This window comes from Schistocerca gregaria, chromosome 4 (assembly GCF_023897955.1).
Source record: "Schistocerca gregaria isolate iqSchGreg1 chromosome 4, iqSchGreg1.2, whole genome shotgun sequence".
NCBI lineage: Eukaryota > Metazoa > Arthropoda > Insecta > Orthoptera > Acrididae > Schistocerca > Schistocerca gregaria.
Genome location: NC_064923.1, coordinates 392,678,525 through 392,692,686, shown reverse-complemented (window position 1 = coordinate 392,692,686; position 14,162 = coordinate 392,678,525). Strand labels below are relative to the sequence as shown.

Sequence of the window (14,162 nt, the reverse complement as noted above, 5' to 3'; positions counted from 1 at the left end):
TGAAATGAGTAAAAATCAAAGAGAACGCCTAAGATTAGCGCAGGAGACTGCTTGTCTGATGCAACTCAGGGGAGATTTAAGACTCTGTTAAATGTAACTGAGGACCTAACTAGTTCAACTTTCACGCTAAGGTATCAGCAATGACAAAAGTCGAGAGTAATAATAACCATCACACTAGCTCAGGAAACTACGAAGAATACGATGCAGCAATACTGAAATAGCTACACATCTCGTGAATAAAGCTAAAACAAGACTGCCGGAGACAGAGCGCTTGAGCAGCAGATTTTCACAGACAAGCGGACATACTTGTAGAAAACGAAAATAAATGTGACATGAGAGAATATCACAGCCTAATGAAATCATTCAACAGAAGGGGAATTTTAATACAGAAAGTAACTACACACTGATGATTAAAACAGAATAAACTGGGACGGAAGAAAGGACAACATGGGACACGAACTACTTCATACTGCTCTTGTTAATCTGGCAATGGGGTGAACGGCATAGGAGAGAAAAGATGTACATGACGTTAAAAGCCGTTATTAGTACACTGCACATTACTGAAATTACACGAAGTGATATGTACTGAGAGCTGAAAACATGTTAACGGTGAAAGAAATGTAGAAACGTGTAATGCCAAACAATAAATCCATACATATCATAAATTGAAGTCCCCCCCTCCGTGTCTTTCTGTCTGCACGTGAAGGTCAACCCGAAGAACTACAGGAGGAGTTTTGACATAGTTTTCATTAATACTGACTGATTCACGAGAAAGGTCCGGGTGAATAATTCGTGATAGCTACGCCAGACAAATCGTCCGGCCGTACATACTTGGTGTGATCAGTGTGGAGCCGGTGCGTGGCGCTACGGAAAATCGAGTAAAGCAACTGATACTCGGCCTTCCCTAAAGAAGCGTTTTATGCCCTCTGCCGTTCCTGATCGGTATAAACGATTTAGGAGAAATCTGGGCAGTAGTCAGACTGTTTGCTGGTGATGCTGTCATTTACCGGCTGCTAAAATTATCAGAAGATTAAAACCAACTGCAAAATTACACATCTGAACTGAGCGAAAAGTGTCCAAAAATGGTGCAAATGGCCCTGAGCACTATGGGACTTAACATCTGAGGTCATCAGTCCCCTAGAACTTAGAACTACTTAGACCTAGCTAACCTAAGGACATCACACACGTCCATGCCCAAGGCAGGATTCGAACCTGCGACCGTAGCGGTCGCGCGGTTCCAGACTGAAGCGCCTACAAGCGCTCGGCCACAGCGGAAAGTTCCCATTAAGGAAGGAAAGTATGGGGTCACCAACCAGCGTACATAAACAAAGCCCCTAAACTTCAATTACACAATAAATCATACAAATTTTAAGGTAGTTATATCGATTAAATAACTAGGAATTGTAATAACGAGCGTAAGTTGAAACGATCACATAGCTAATGTTGTGAGTAAGGCAAATCAAAGACTACGTTTTATTGGCTTACACTTAGAAGAGGCAACAGGACTACTAAAGAACAATCTACATTACGCTAGTTCGGAGTATTGCTGTCGTGTATGGGATGCTTACCAGATATGTTTGACGTAGGACAACAAAGAAATTCAGAGAAGGGCAGCTCGTTTTGTACTATCGCGAATTAGGGGATGGAGTGTCATAGATACGGTAACCGAGCTGGGATGTCAATAATTAATGCAAAGGCGTTTTTCGTTGCGGTGAGATCTTTTCACGAAATTTCGATCACTGACTTCCTCTTCGCGAAATTTCAATCACCAACTTGCTCCTCTGAACATGAAAACATTTTTACTGTCACGAACCTATATAGGAAGAAATGATCATCGCAATAAAATAAAGAGAGATCAGATCTCGTACAGGAATATTTAAGTGTTCATTTTTCCCACGCGCTGTTAAGAAAGTGAAGCGGTAGAAAAATAGTCTGAAGGTGGTTCGAAGATACCCCTGCCAGGACTTAAGTGTGAACTACAATGTAGTTATGTAAATAAATAAATACTATAAATAATAATAATAATAATAATAATAATAATAATAATAATAATAATAATGGAAAGAAATGCTTGGTTAATACCAGTTAAAACACTTGTTCTCTTGTAATACTGAAGTATTCCAACGAGGCGAATGCGCCGTCCTCCCAGATACCACATTATAGCAGAACGATATCAAACTGAATTTCGGCTTCTGAAGTTATGTTTGGTACCCAGTCATAAACTAGAAGCTGGCAACATTTTTTTTTCTTTCAGAAACCACCGTCGAACTTACCAGCACATAGTGACAGGGACTAGGAGACCACATGTATAAAGAAAGGGCGGGATCTATTCTTTTTGAGTGTAAGACCATCGTATCGCCCATGAATTAGAACGCCGTTTTGGATAACTACACTTGACGCACTGCATGATATTGTACAAAATATCCTTAAGCAAATGGGAAAATATATTTCAGTCACTCGTGACCGTTTGCGTTCAGTACTTTTTTTCAGTATAGCTTAACTGAAAATCACCTTCGCTTTAAGAAGAAGGAAAGAGGGGACACTCCTGTATTTTTCCTTAGGGTACACAGGGTAATTCTTCCTATGCAAATGAACGGGCATCGACACTTTCAGCCTAGATAGAGCTGAATATCAAGCTCTTGAATACAGCTGGAGCGAACGAACTGATAGCCGCTCGAGGCGAACAGTCAACAACGTCTTTAGTCCTTTAGTCACAATTAAAGGCTGCCATATGCGGTCAAAGAATGTCAAACTTTACGATATTTGGCAAACATCTGACCCTGTATTGTGTTGTTTGATGTGGTTGTACAGCATAAATAGTGTCTGAACTGTTTGCGAGAAGTTTTGACCGACGGAAAGTTTGTCAAGATGGCGGACTCGCCAGACATGTTTAGTGAAAAGTAGTTTTATTACAACATATCTCTCTGTAACGCGAATTCCACAACTACGGAAACTACAATCAAGGACAAAAACAAAATAGCACTAGCAATTACCAAAATGGTAAAGGTGTCACATCTTTTCCAGCCATAAATTACAAAGGATGATATTAAGAAGAAAAGTCAATTCTCTACGCCTAAAAAACAAGTGGGAGTGTAATGCAATTAAAGAAAAATACGGAAGTTCTCCGTTCTTCCATGAACGATATGGACTATATGTTTCCAAGTCGTGGTATTTCAATGAACTGTCGTTAGGGGACTGAGTAGAGGAGATTTTCTCTATCTTTTCTTCATTTTTGGTGTGAGGGCGAAGTAAGTCTAAACAAATCACTAAAGGTTTCATTACCCACGTACTGAGTCAAATACGTTCTTTAATAGTTTATCATGTGTATATTCATATCTAATTTAAAACCATTTCCTGGAGCAGCGTTTTGTTAACTACTTATTTAAAAACAGTACCACAGCCAGTGTTAGAAATAGTTTATCAGCAGTCGTAGCCGTTTTGCACTAGTGTCAAAATACACCATACACGGTAAGCATGTGCTTCAAAATTAAGGTTCAACTGACAAACTTTGTACGTGCAGAGGCTTGTTCGAAAAATCCGCGGCTAGACAAGGGTGAAATTGACAAACAATTTTTCTCGTTAACGGGGGCCTTAAAGACGATATAAATAAGGGTACGAAGAACTACGCGAAACTACAATAATTGTGAGTTGTGAAGTACCAGAAAGTAATTTTATGCGGCCCCCGACTACTGCAAAGCGAAATACTTGCCGCTCTTGCCGGGGTATTTGCTGCCAATAAAGCCGATACCATAGCTGTTATGACGTAGCGATTGTTTTTATTGCCTTTGTCTATACCAAGCTCTTCAGCTGTTAATAAAAACCAAATCACATTTTTCTCCGTCGTCTCTGCTATAAGAAAGTAAATAAAGCAGTTGTATTAAGCTCAAACGAAATAGTGAAAAACTAATGCATTGTTCGAAAAGTGAAGAACAACATACTGCAACCGATAACCAATAGTTAGCTACATGTAGATGAGAAGATACCGTATGCTGGGCGTCGGGAGAATTCTTTAAAGGAGTTTCCCATACAGAATGCAGAAATACCGAAGCTACGAATAATTTGTAGAACAGTACATGAAACAAATGGGATGTACAGAAAGGAGGTGAGCACATAACGGAAGGCGGAAGATTTGTGCGCAAAACAGGAAGTGCTGCCGCTGTTTCTACTGCGCACGATGTACCACATCGCCTATTAAATCGCCCTAAGTAACGACATAAATCACGCGACCACCCGCTGTGGAGCGGTTTCTGTCGACTTTTTAACTCACAACTACTACAGTCTCCCGTCGAATGTCAGCTGCAGGTATCCTGCGGCACTCGTGTTCAATTTTCGCACCGTCGAAACTCATTCTATCGCCATCTGTCGCTATGCAAACATTTCTTATTTATTCGACTGTTAAAAATCATGTATTTTCCATGAGGTCTGTTCGTTTATGTATGCTATCTTAGGAGCCGTATTATGATTTGTAACAGTCTAGGGAGATAACAAATGAAAAGTTTTCGTAGCAATTTGACTTGCGATAAATATCTGCTAGGTGTGAGCTTCCGGCTACTGAAAATGTGTGCTAACTCTTTTTTTCGGCGGAAGGAGGTGCTTTACCAATCATCGACAAGCGATTGACTTTTTCTTTTGGGAAAAAAAAAAGTCATTTCAAAATAGCCAAGAGCTTCTCAGAATAAGAGGAGAACACTCCGAGCACGAACTTGATTACGGTTGGAAAACGAAGATCGATTCCGTACACTTTCGTATTACTGCCAGTAAATGTATATTAGTACTTAGCAGTGGTGCAGGATGGCTTTTATTTTATTTGAAGTCTCAGTGAGGACGTTGCCTTATAGGCTGTTGTAAACAATTTTATGATTCCTGACAACGACCACGTGATCGAAACCAATAGAGAACATTAAAAATTACTTCATTTGCTACTCTTGGCGGGTTTGAAATATGACTTCTTTTCTTCAAATACTTAACGAACTGTGGGACACAACTTACAGAAATTATTTTCTCATTGGTTATTGACACTGAACCTCTCTTACTCTTAGTTATGCAAGTGATGTTGGTTAATAATATCAATCCTAACTAGAAAATACAATGGATTCTATATCTGAGGCCAATTTTTCTACCCGACTCAATTTTAAAAGGCTCTGCCTCTATTCCTTTCTTACCATGGGACGCTTAAGTCGGCTAAAGCAGCAAGACGAAAGGAAATCGTCCGTCACCCACGAAATATTATTAGTTATCTGCACAGTAAGCAATCATGTTTTTGACAAGGCAGCATATTGTTTATAACAATCAACATTAAGAATGACTGATAGTTTTGATGTAGTAGGGGGAAGTGAGTAAAGGAGAGCGTTCAGTAATAACTATTCCAGGCCTCTAGAAGCGATTTTGAAAATGAATAAAGACTTATCTGCGATCAAGCCAGGCGTTCCTGGGCTCTTCATTAATTGGCTGTGCGCCACCTTTGTCTGTGCACGAGGGACCTGGTGTCATCCACGGCTCGGCGAAGCAGCCCACTAATTCCAACTGGCGTGGTATTTCAGCCGAAAGAACTTCCTCAGGCCGAATCCGAACTAGAGGCGGTTTACACATACTGGGAAGGTCCTGATCGTGCAAACACGAAGCCACGGCTGTTGCCGAAGTATGCCTGCCCAACGACTGCTGCTCTTCGAAATGACGGGTGAATTGCCAAAGGAATGTTTTATTTCTGGTGTTCATCAACGATTTAATCGTCGTATTTGTTTTGTAGACAGGGTGAAACTTAATGGTGCTGCCTGCGACGCACAGCTAGTGCCATTAGGACGCCCGTCTAGGCACACATTTCAGTCCCAAATTCACTAGCGCTGCATACAGGAGTTATTCAGTCCCCTCACGTCTTGCCTCCCACGCCGCTCCTTCGACAAAACAATGCTAGCCCACACGCGGCTAATTTCTTCGAGGAACGCCTCCACAAGTGAGCTCTTTTCCAACCCCCCCTCCCCCCCCCCCCCACCGTCCCTCACATACTTGGAACTAAGTCTTATGCTACGGCACTACAGCTGCCAAATTATACTACGTCTATCGAAACGCACACAGTTGCCAAGGAATACCCAGAAAATATGAGAGGTACATTACTATAGACTGGATCCGTTGACGATCCACCACTGAACCACATTTCTCAATAACACTTTTTGATATTTTTAACATATCGTATTTCAGCCCGATTTAAAGCTGTACAAAGTCTTTTTCGTCACAGGATGGTTTTATGTTCTATTACAGGTACTTAAACAATTCCTAGCACACTAAGTGATATCACACGGTAGAAACATCTTTCACGACGTTAAAAAATTTATTTTTCATGTTTTGGTATTAAAACACAGCCTGTTTACCGCCGACGTTTCGTGTTTCTGTTAACAGGTAGCGACAAGTGAGCACCATACTGCATATGCATACATTTGCAGTCAAATAATACTAGCAACTATCTTTAAATGATTGGAGAACCAGAAGCGCATCTGTAATAGCTAATTTATTATTGCTCGAAGCAACAAATCTGTGCCGATATTGTTATGAACAATTCTCACGGAAATCTTCAATTATATCATCAAAATTGAATACATACCAAGTATAAAAAAAAGGCAAATAAGCAGCGATTTACGTCCACATAACGGGTTATCTGAGTCCTAGGTTTCGAAACTAAGGCCAGTATTGCACTGTCAAATTTTCTTTGACCAAATCTTTGACAATGTTCTAGCAAAGCTACTATTTCTTCTCTTTGATCAAAAATCTTCGTCCAAAGTTTCAGTATTATTATTAGCATTTGTCCATCGCCATTTGATTCAAAGGTAGAGTTTTGGACTAAATTTGATCAAAGTTCGCCATATTATGTATTTGTTTGACTTGCTTCAGTTGCTTCTCACCTGTAAAATGACTTCAAAATTTACTTGGTGTGTGGCTACTACCTTATTGATAATTCTCAAGTGCAAAGAATACGGCATTCTTTGTAACGTCAAACAAATTGATTATAAAGACAACAATAAGCGGTTAGACTGACAAATAAGTAGCTGCAGCCATTTCCTGCATTCATAGTGGTTGCACTGTGGGTGATGTAAGGAAGAAATAATCTGGGTTAAGGTGACTGTGTTGGTATGGGTGTAACAGTGTTATCAATGGCTAAGGTGACTGTGTTGGTGTGGGAGTAACAGTGTTGTCAATAAAGTGTACTCATGTGAAACATGTATATGTTACTCTTAATGATGTAACCTAACATTCATAAATTCCGCCTTAAGTGGTTCTTTTACTGCTTCTCATCTTTGTGGAACAACTCGTGAAATGGTACATAGCGGAAGCGAGTACGATATTGCAAGTTCGAATTTTTATCTGCAGAGTGAGGGCTACTTTCACAATGACAAATTGAAATGTTTGTTCATCCATTCGCAAATGATTTTCGTAGCTCTGTATATATTCGCACTATAGTTCACGAAGCAAAGCTGCAGAGACGATGAACTATTCAGCATCCATTCTCGGACAACTATGGCGAAAAATTTTACGCTCGTATAATGCGCCAGTTAAATAGTTTGAGCCAAAAATTGTGAGAAAACTTTTAAAAAGGTCTTCGATCTTAAGAATGTGTGTAATACGGGCCAAACTGCTTTGGATAAACTGTTTATAGTACTCCAGACAACTGAAAAACATATTATAACATCTGCTTCTGGTATGACGTGCAGTCTTTCTTTCCACCTGAGATGGCGACTAAATGTTGTACCTGAAAATTATCTATTTTAGCGTCAAACATGTTTATTTTCTTAAACTACAAACCATATTAAACTTCTGAAAATTTGTTGATGAGTTATCAGTTTACAGTACATAATACATGCTACATAACCTTTCATACACTTATGACGTATTTTAAAATTTGAGAGAAACGGTGTGTACATCGCCCCTTCTGTTAAAAGGAGATTGTGACTCGCAGTACGTCGAAAGCACATCTGTTCCCTAGTCCTTGAGGGCCAAAATGTATTACTTTGATATTTTACACGTATAAAATTTTTATACATTATAAACTAAACTGTCTTTTACAGTTTTGCCTCTGAGGCATCTTTCGGTTTTTTTTTCCATAGTGTGTAATCTCCCCGCAGTCGTTTGGAAACATGATTTACAATCACATTATCAAAGGCCAGCAAAGGAACAGGTATCTCCAAGCCAGTTGGTAATTATCTAAAAATTAGAATCAGAAATAGTTCACTTTTTTCCCTCGCAGACATGCATTCTATAATATAGGCCCGGCAAAAATGTAGTGCAAAGTCTCATGCGGAAACTGCCGCGTGCATCACACAAAAATGTGCAAAAACGACAAACGGTCAACACCGCAGATGCACTACTTCTTACTTTCGCATGAAGTTTTCGATTAACCAGCGTGCAAGCCCGTAGGGAAATAGCGAGATACTGACAGCGTCGATAGCTTTCAACACTGGCCGCAATCACTCGTTCGGCGACACCAGCCAACAAGGTTTCGGGCGGTGGCCGGGCAGCACATATAACCGCGGGCTATCCTGGAGGTCAACGCTTGTCCACTCGGGCCTCCAGCTGAACAAGCCTCGCGCGCGAGGTAATTACATAAAGGCAGGCAGCAGCCGCCACGCCGGATTACGTGTCACCTGGCCACGGGTGGGCGCACACTGTGTTCTCAGGAGGACGCGCGGGCGTCAAATGGGAGAGGCCGAGCTGACGTCGCCACCCAGCGGACGGCCGACGCCGCGCACTGCGCGGGCGGGGACAGGTGTAGCGACCCACGCACCTGCTGCGGCGCAAACCGCTTTTCCGCCGCGACCACTTCTGGGGAGGTACATCTCAGTCGTGACGCCTCAGGAATCTATCGGCGGCTAATGTCCAGTTGTCAACTGCTCTTGAATAAAGCAAGAAAAACACGCAGGTAATTTCGGCAGATGGCGAAAGTCTGTAAAATATTTCGTACCGACGCAAGTTAATTTCGTTTCAAGTGTCGACATTATGGCATCTGACTTTCACGACAGGAGCAGTGTTCGAATGTCACACGTTTGAACAAGCTGCACCACATCGGAAGGGTGTGCCACACGAAATAAAAAGCTGCTGTGTCTCCTCCAGTGTTACTGACACGGCGTAAAATAAGAAAGGCGTACTGTTAGACGAATGAATGGCATCGAGCGACGCGGTTGCACACTATGCACACATACACTTTAAATAGTAAGAGCGCAGATTGCGGGGGGCACGTAGTGCAGACGCACCTGCTGCAAGTCGACGCACGGGTAGAGTGCGCACCTGCTGGAGGCGCCGGATGGTCGATCGGCGGTGTCCCTCTGCTACATGGAGTCACGCTAGTCGGTGGTCGCGCAACGCGTCGCGTACGGTCGGGCCGCTGCGCTGGGATCCGTGCACCTCCCACTGCACTCCGCACACCCTTAGCGATCGGCGGCCGCCGCTCGACTGAGCCGCCCGATGCCGGCCGAGCTGCGCGGCGCGGCGCCCCCGCCCGACTCCCTCCGACGACCGGCGGAGGCGGCCGAGGGGACCGGCGGCGTCTCCCGCTGTCCCAGACGCAGCCCGAGGGCAGTGCGACCGGCGCGGCCGCCGCGGCTCCAGGTCGTGCGTGCCGGTGCTGTCGGCACTGCCAAATCCCCAGGCACTCGCTCCCTCCCGTAACGGTCTCCTCTCTACCTTACACCTGCCCGCACCGTCTTAACAATCCGAAACAAGAGACTGCTGAAAACAATCTGCTCCTATTCGGAATCCCTCTGCTGGTATTACGATGTACACTAGCATTTGTGAAAACTGCAACACCAAGGAGGCGTGTGAAATTTATTCCATATATTAGGAACATAACAATACACAAATGATCAGAATAACACAACTGTACGTGCGCGTTGACCGTGAGAATTTAGTACGTTGTGCAGTTGCCACGTGCTACGATCATAGCCTCCAGAGGTCCTCGCATGGAATCAAAGAGAATCTACTCCTGGGCAACGCGCTACCACGCGTTTGTAGGCGCAGCCAGAAACTATCTACAGTGGTTGCAGAAGGATCGGAACGAACAAATTGCCGACTGAACGTGTAGCAGTCATGCTCGATGGGCTGCAAATGAAGGCGCGTACGCACAAGGCCAACGAAGGATAGACACTGGATTCGGTCGAACGTTAGTCATCAATGCGTTAGCGATCCGCCTCTGACCCACACCAAACGAAGGGCTTGGGGCCAACACATTCGACTATGTGGAATCGTAGTTGGTTCTGATAACTTGCCGACGTTGTTCCCGTTTTGTTGTTATAATGTAGCATTTAATTAAAGTTTCACCGGCCGATTTTATGAGGGAAGAGGAGGATTTAGCTGTCGCCGCATTTGCAGCATTTATTTTACTACAAGAAGTTGATAATCAGAAAAGGAAGAAACGACGCTGGTAGGCGACATCTTTTAAAAAGTATGGAGCAGTGTGCTGGCACAAATGTCTACGTTAATGTTGAATTGGGAGATGGACTATTTCAGAAATTTTTTCCGAATGAAAGCTACCGGTTTTTTAAATTGTTATTGAATTGCGTAAGTCCTAATATTTTGAAAGTCACTTGTACAGAGAGATTGATGGTTATTACCAATTTTGTTTATATATTTTGTAGTTCAAATCGAAAATATGTCAATAAAGACTTCATTTTCTTTTTCACATCGTGCACATTTCTTTCGAACGGTTCATTCATTTCCCTCCAACCGTCCAATTTTTTCAGTTTGTTTTTACAATCGCAGTTCGTAAGGCCTTGTAAACATTCCCGTTCACGACAGAAGTATCAGCTTTAATCCTCTCTCCACATTCCACTCCACGCTCCGGTATTTTTAAGCACAATAAATACACACTTTAAGCGAGATCAGGCATTGTCGGCAGGTTAAGCAAAACCCGTCAATAAAACATGCTTAAGGACTACTTGAAGCCGTGCTGAAAAAGTTAAATACACACTAGTTGTAGACACACAGCAAACCCCTACTGAACCAGCGAACATTAGACCAGGCGTCGGCACTAGGAAAGGGGACCCGAGGCCATCTACCGCCAACGCTTTCGTGTTACCGGCAGCGGATCAAACCACAACCAAGGCCAACCGCTTCGTTGACTCAGATTTGCCGCCCGTAATCACTAAGCAAATATCGGCCAAGGAAGCTGCTGGCTGTAGTTCGTTGCCCTTCCTTGGCCTAGTGAGTACGCGCCTTCAGACGAACGTGCAGACTAGGGAAGCAGGGTAACCCCTAGTTCTTCGCAGAGGGCTTGCACATTCCTCGCCTTATGTGGCTGTGCAGCGTCCTGCTGAAACATGCCGTGCAGCGCTGCCTCGGGCTCTGAAATCTTCCTAATTTAGCGGATCCGTCACCCCAAACCACCACTCTCGTCGTTTGTCCACCATACCGCTCAACAACAAAGCCTGCCCGATTGCGTTCACCACAGTAGCAGCTAAAACATACAGAACCATCACAATACGACAATTTGAAGTCCGAAAACTACCACACTTTGCCACGAGGTACATTACTGACGGCTTTCGCGTACCCACTGCAAACTGAGGCGTTGGTGATTTCTGATCCTTGGAAACATACTCAATGCCTTGCGTGTCATAGCAGACGGGACCGAAACGTCGAAGGAGACATGCTGTACACACCTTGCTATGCTCCAACGCCAAGCCTACTCTGTGGAAGGAGCTGTACTGCCCGTCTCGGTGACCGAGCGGTTCTAGGCGCTTCCGTTCGGAACCGCGTTGCTGCTACGGTCGCAGGTTGAATCCTGCCTCGGGCATTGATGTGTGTGATGTCCTTAGGTTAGTTAGGTTTAAGTAGTTCTAAGCCTAGGGGGCTGATGACCTTAGATGTTAAGTCCCATAGTGCTTAGAGCCATTTGAGGCGGCTTTTTTTTTTTTTTTTTTTTTTTTTTTTTTAGCTGTTCTCGCTCACGGCTGTAAGCGGACAAGATGGCGGTCTTCTCGAGCTGTGGTCACATCACGTGATCCGTACCCGTTCTTCGCTGTGTACAACCCTCTTCTATTCACTGGTCCCACACGCGCATCATTCTGCCCTGATCGAATTGTGAGCTATATTGTGGACGACGCATACTAGCAGCTACTTGCACATTTCCTCTTGTGTGGCGGCTCTGAGTGTGGCGTGACACTAACTTGTCCAGTCATACAAAACAGGGCGCTGCTGAGTCTACGTGTACGCCATTTATATGCAGTCTTAATCATTTATCATGATTCCACTGTCCTACACACTCTCCAATTTTGGAGCGATGCAGACCCTTCCTTTTGAGTGTTGCAATTTTCACAGACAGTAGCATACGTTCCACAGTTCCATTTACACCTCCTAATCAGTCCTTAATCCAGATGATGATATCCTCCAGAGCAGTCACTGCCCGGAGATCCGATTGGGGAACATTTTACCTCCGGAATATTTTACCTAAGAGGATGCGGTTATCATTAAGCCACACAGTATAAATGCAGGCGCCCGGAAGAATAACGGGCCGGCCGGTGTGGCCGTCTGGAAGCAAGGTTCGAATCCTGCCTCGGGGATGGATGTGTGTGATGTCCTTAGGTTAGTTAGGTTTAAGTTGTTCTAAGTTCTAGGGGACTGATGACCATAGATGTTAAGTCCCTAGTGCTCAGAGACATTTGAACCATTTTGAAGAGTAAAAGCTTGTTTTCAGCCGTTCACAGTACCAACATAGCAAGGTCATATGAATTAATGTTACAAGGCCGGATCAGTCAGTCATCCTGTGCGGCTACTGAAGCAGCTGCTTCCCTCTTCGCCAACCACTCGGTTGTCTGGCCTCTATAGTCGACAGATTGTAAGGGTATAGATATCGATCCGGCACTGGACAAATCTAATCTGCCCCTTGCTCTTCTTTGTTACAGCATAGCGCGTCTCTGCTACGGCGCAGCTACATAGCTGAGACCAGTATTACACTATCATATTTCTTTGTCAAAGTTGATATGTCAAATATTTACGTCAAAGAAATTTGATGGTGTAATAGGTAACATTGTTAAATCCCGCTTGTCGTCAACTAAATATGATCAAATCTAAGGCCTCGCTGGAGATTTGATCATAAGAGTCGCTTGTCTTCTGTTCACTGCAATGTGAAATGTTACCACTTGGAGCGCTAGCATCGCTGGAGCGTTCTGTCACCAGTAGTGTGTTTGTAAACATGGCTCCGAAGTTTAATTCGTGTGTACCGTCAACTACAAAATTAAAAGAAATGTAACAAGCTGATGAGGCGCTTTACAACGTGTATACGTATCCTGTAAACTGACTTGTTCCACACCGTTTCGAGTCAAGAATCGTTTATATGATCTACGGAACTAACTAACCAACCAACTAAATAACTTTGCGAAGATATTTCCATTGCGTCAGTTCTTGCCTATTCAGGACATTAAGCCCTAACTAGCGTAACAGCTGGTGTTACGCGGACGTTGTCCTCGCAACCAGCGTCTTGCGGGTGGTGCTCCCCCAACGTACAGCTTATAACGCTAGGGTGAGGTGAGAGGTCCTTCCCTACGTGGGGAGGAGGGTGGGGGGGGGGGGGGGGGGTTGGCCAGGGGGAGGGGCGCAGGGCAGCGCAGCGCTTTTGTCGCCCCCTCTACAGCGCGGGTACATTTACAATGGCTCGGAAGTTAGGAGGAGGGCTCGTCAGCATATGGGTCAGACCAGCCTCAGGCGCCCAACGGCGACAGCATTGTGGCCACATAGCATCTTACTCAGATGGAAAATGCCCCGAAGAGGTACTGAATCAAACTGTTTAGATGGAAGCTTTATGATACAACTTCACTAAACGAAGGGAATAATTGATAGAACACGTCCTGCGGAATCAAGGGTTAGCTGATTTCGCAATGGAGCAATGTAGAGGAGTAAAATTTTTTGAAGGGGACCAAGGATTGAATACGGTAAGCAGTTTCAAATGGAAGAAGAGAGCGGTTATGCAGATATGAAGAGGGTTGCACGGGATGCGCTAGCGTTGAGAGTTGTACAGAACTAACGATTGTACCAGCCAAATACACCATATGGCTGATACCGTCAGTTATTAGGCATTGCCCTCACATGGTTCTATGTGGCCAATCTCGGGCTAAAAGTGAACGATTTCTGGATGAGTCAAGTATCACCACCTCCAACATTCCCACAATAGACCACTGGAATTTGTACTT

General features: G+C 43.9%; 1 protein-coding gene across 2 annotated transcripts in view; it reads right to left on the bottom strand.

Moving 5' to 3' along the window:
* Positions 1–14,162, bottom strand: part of LOC126267006 (zinc finger protein 629-like) — a 493,507-nt gene that overhangs the window by 216,202 nt on the left and 263,143 nt on the right. Inside the window, exon 1 of one of the 2 annotated variants that reach the window (XM_049971768.1) lies at positions 9,237–9,418. The exons of the other annotated variant lie outside the window; for it this stretch is intronic. The gene's annotated coding sequence lies outside the window, so the exon portion shown is untranslated. Of the gene's footprint in view, positions 1–9,236; positions 9,419–14,162 lie in introns of those variants that run through there. 2 annotated transcript variants of the gene reach the window in all.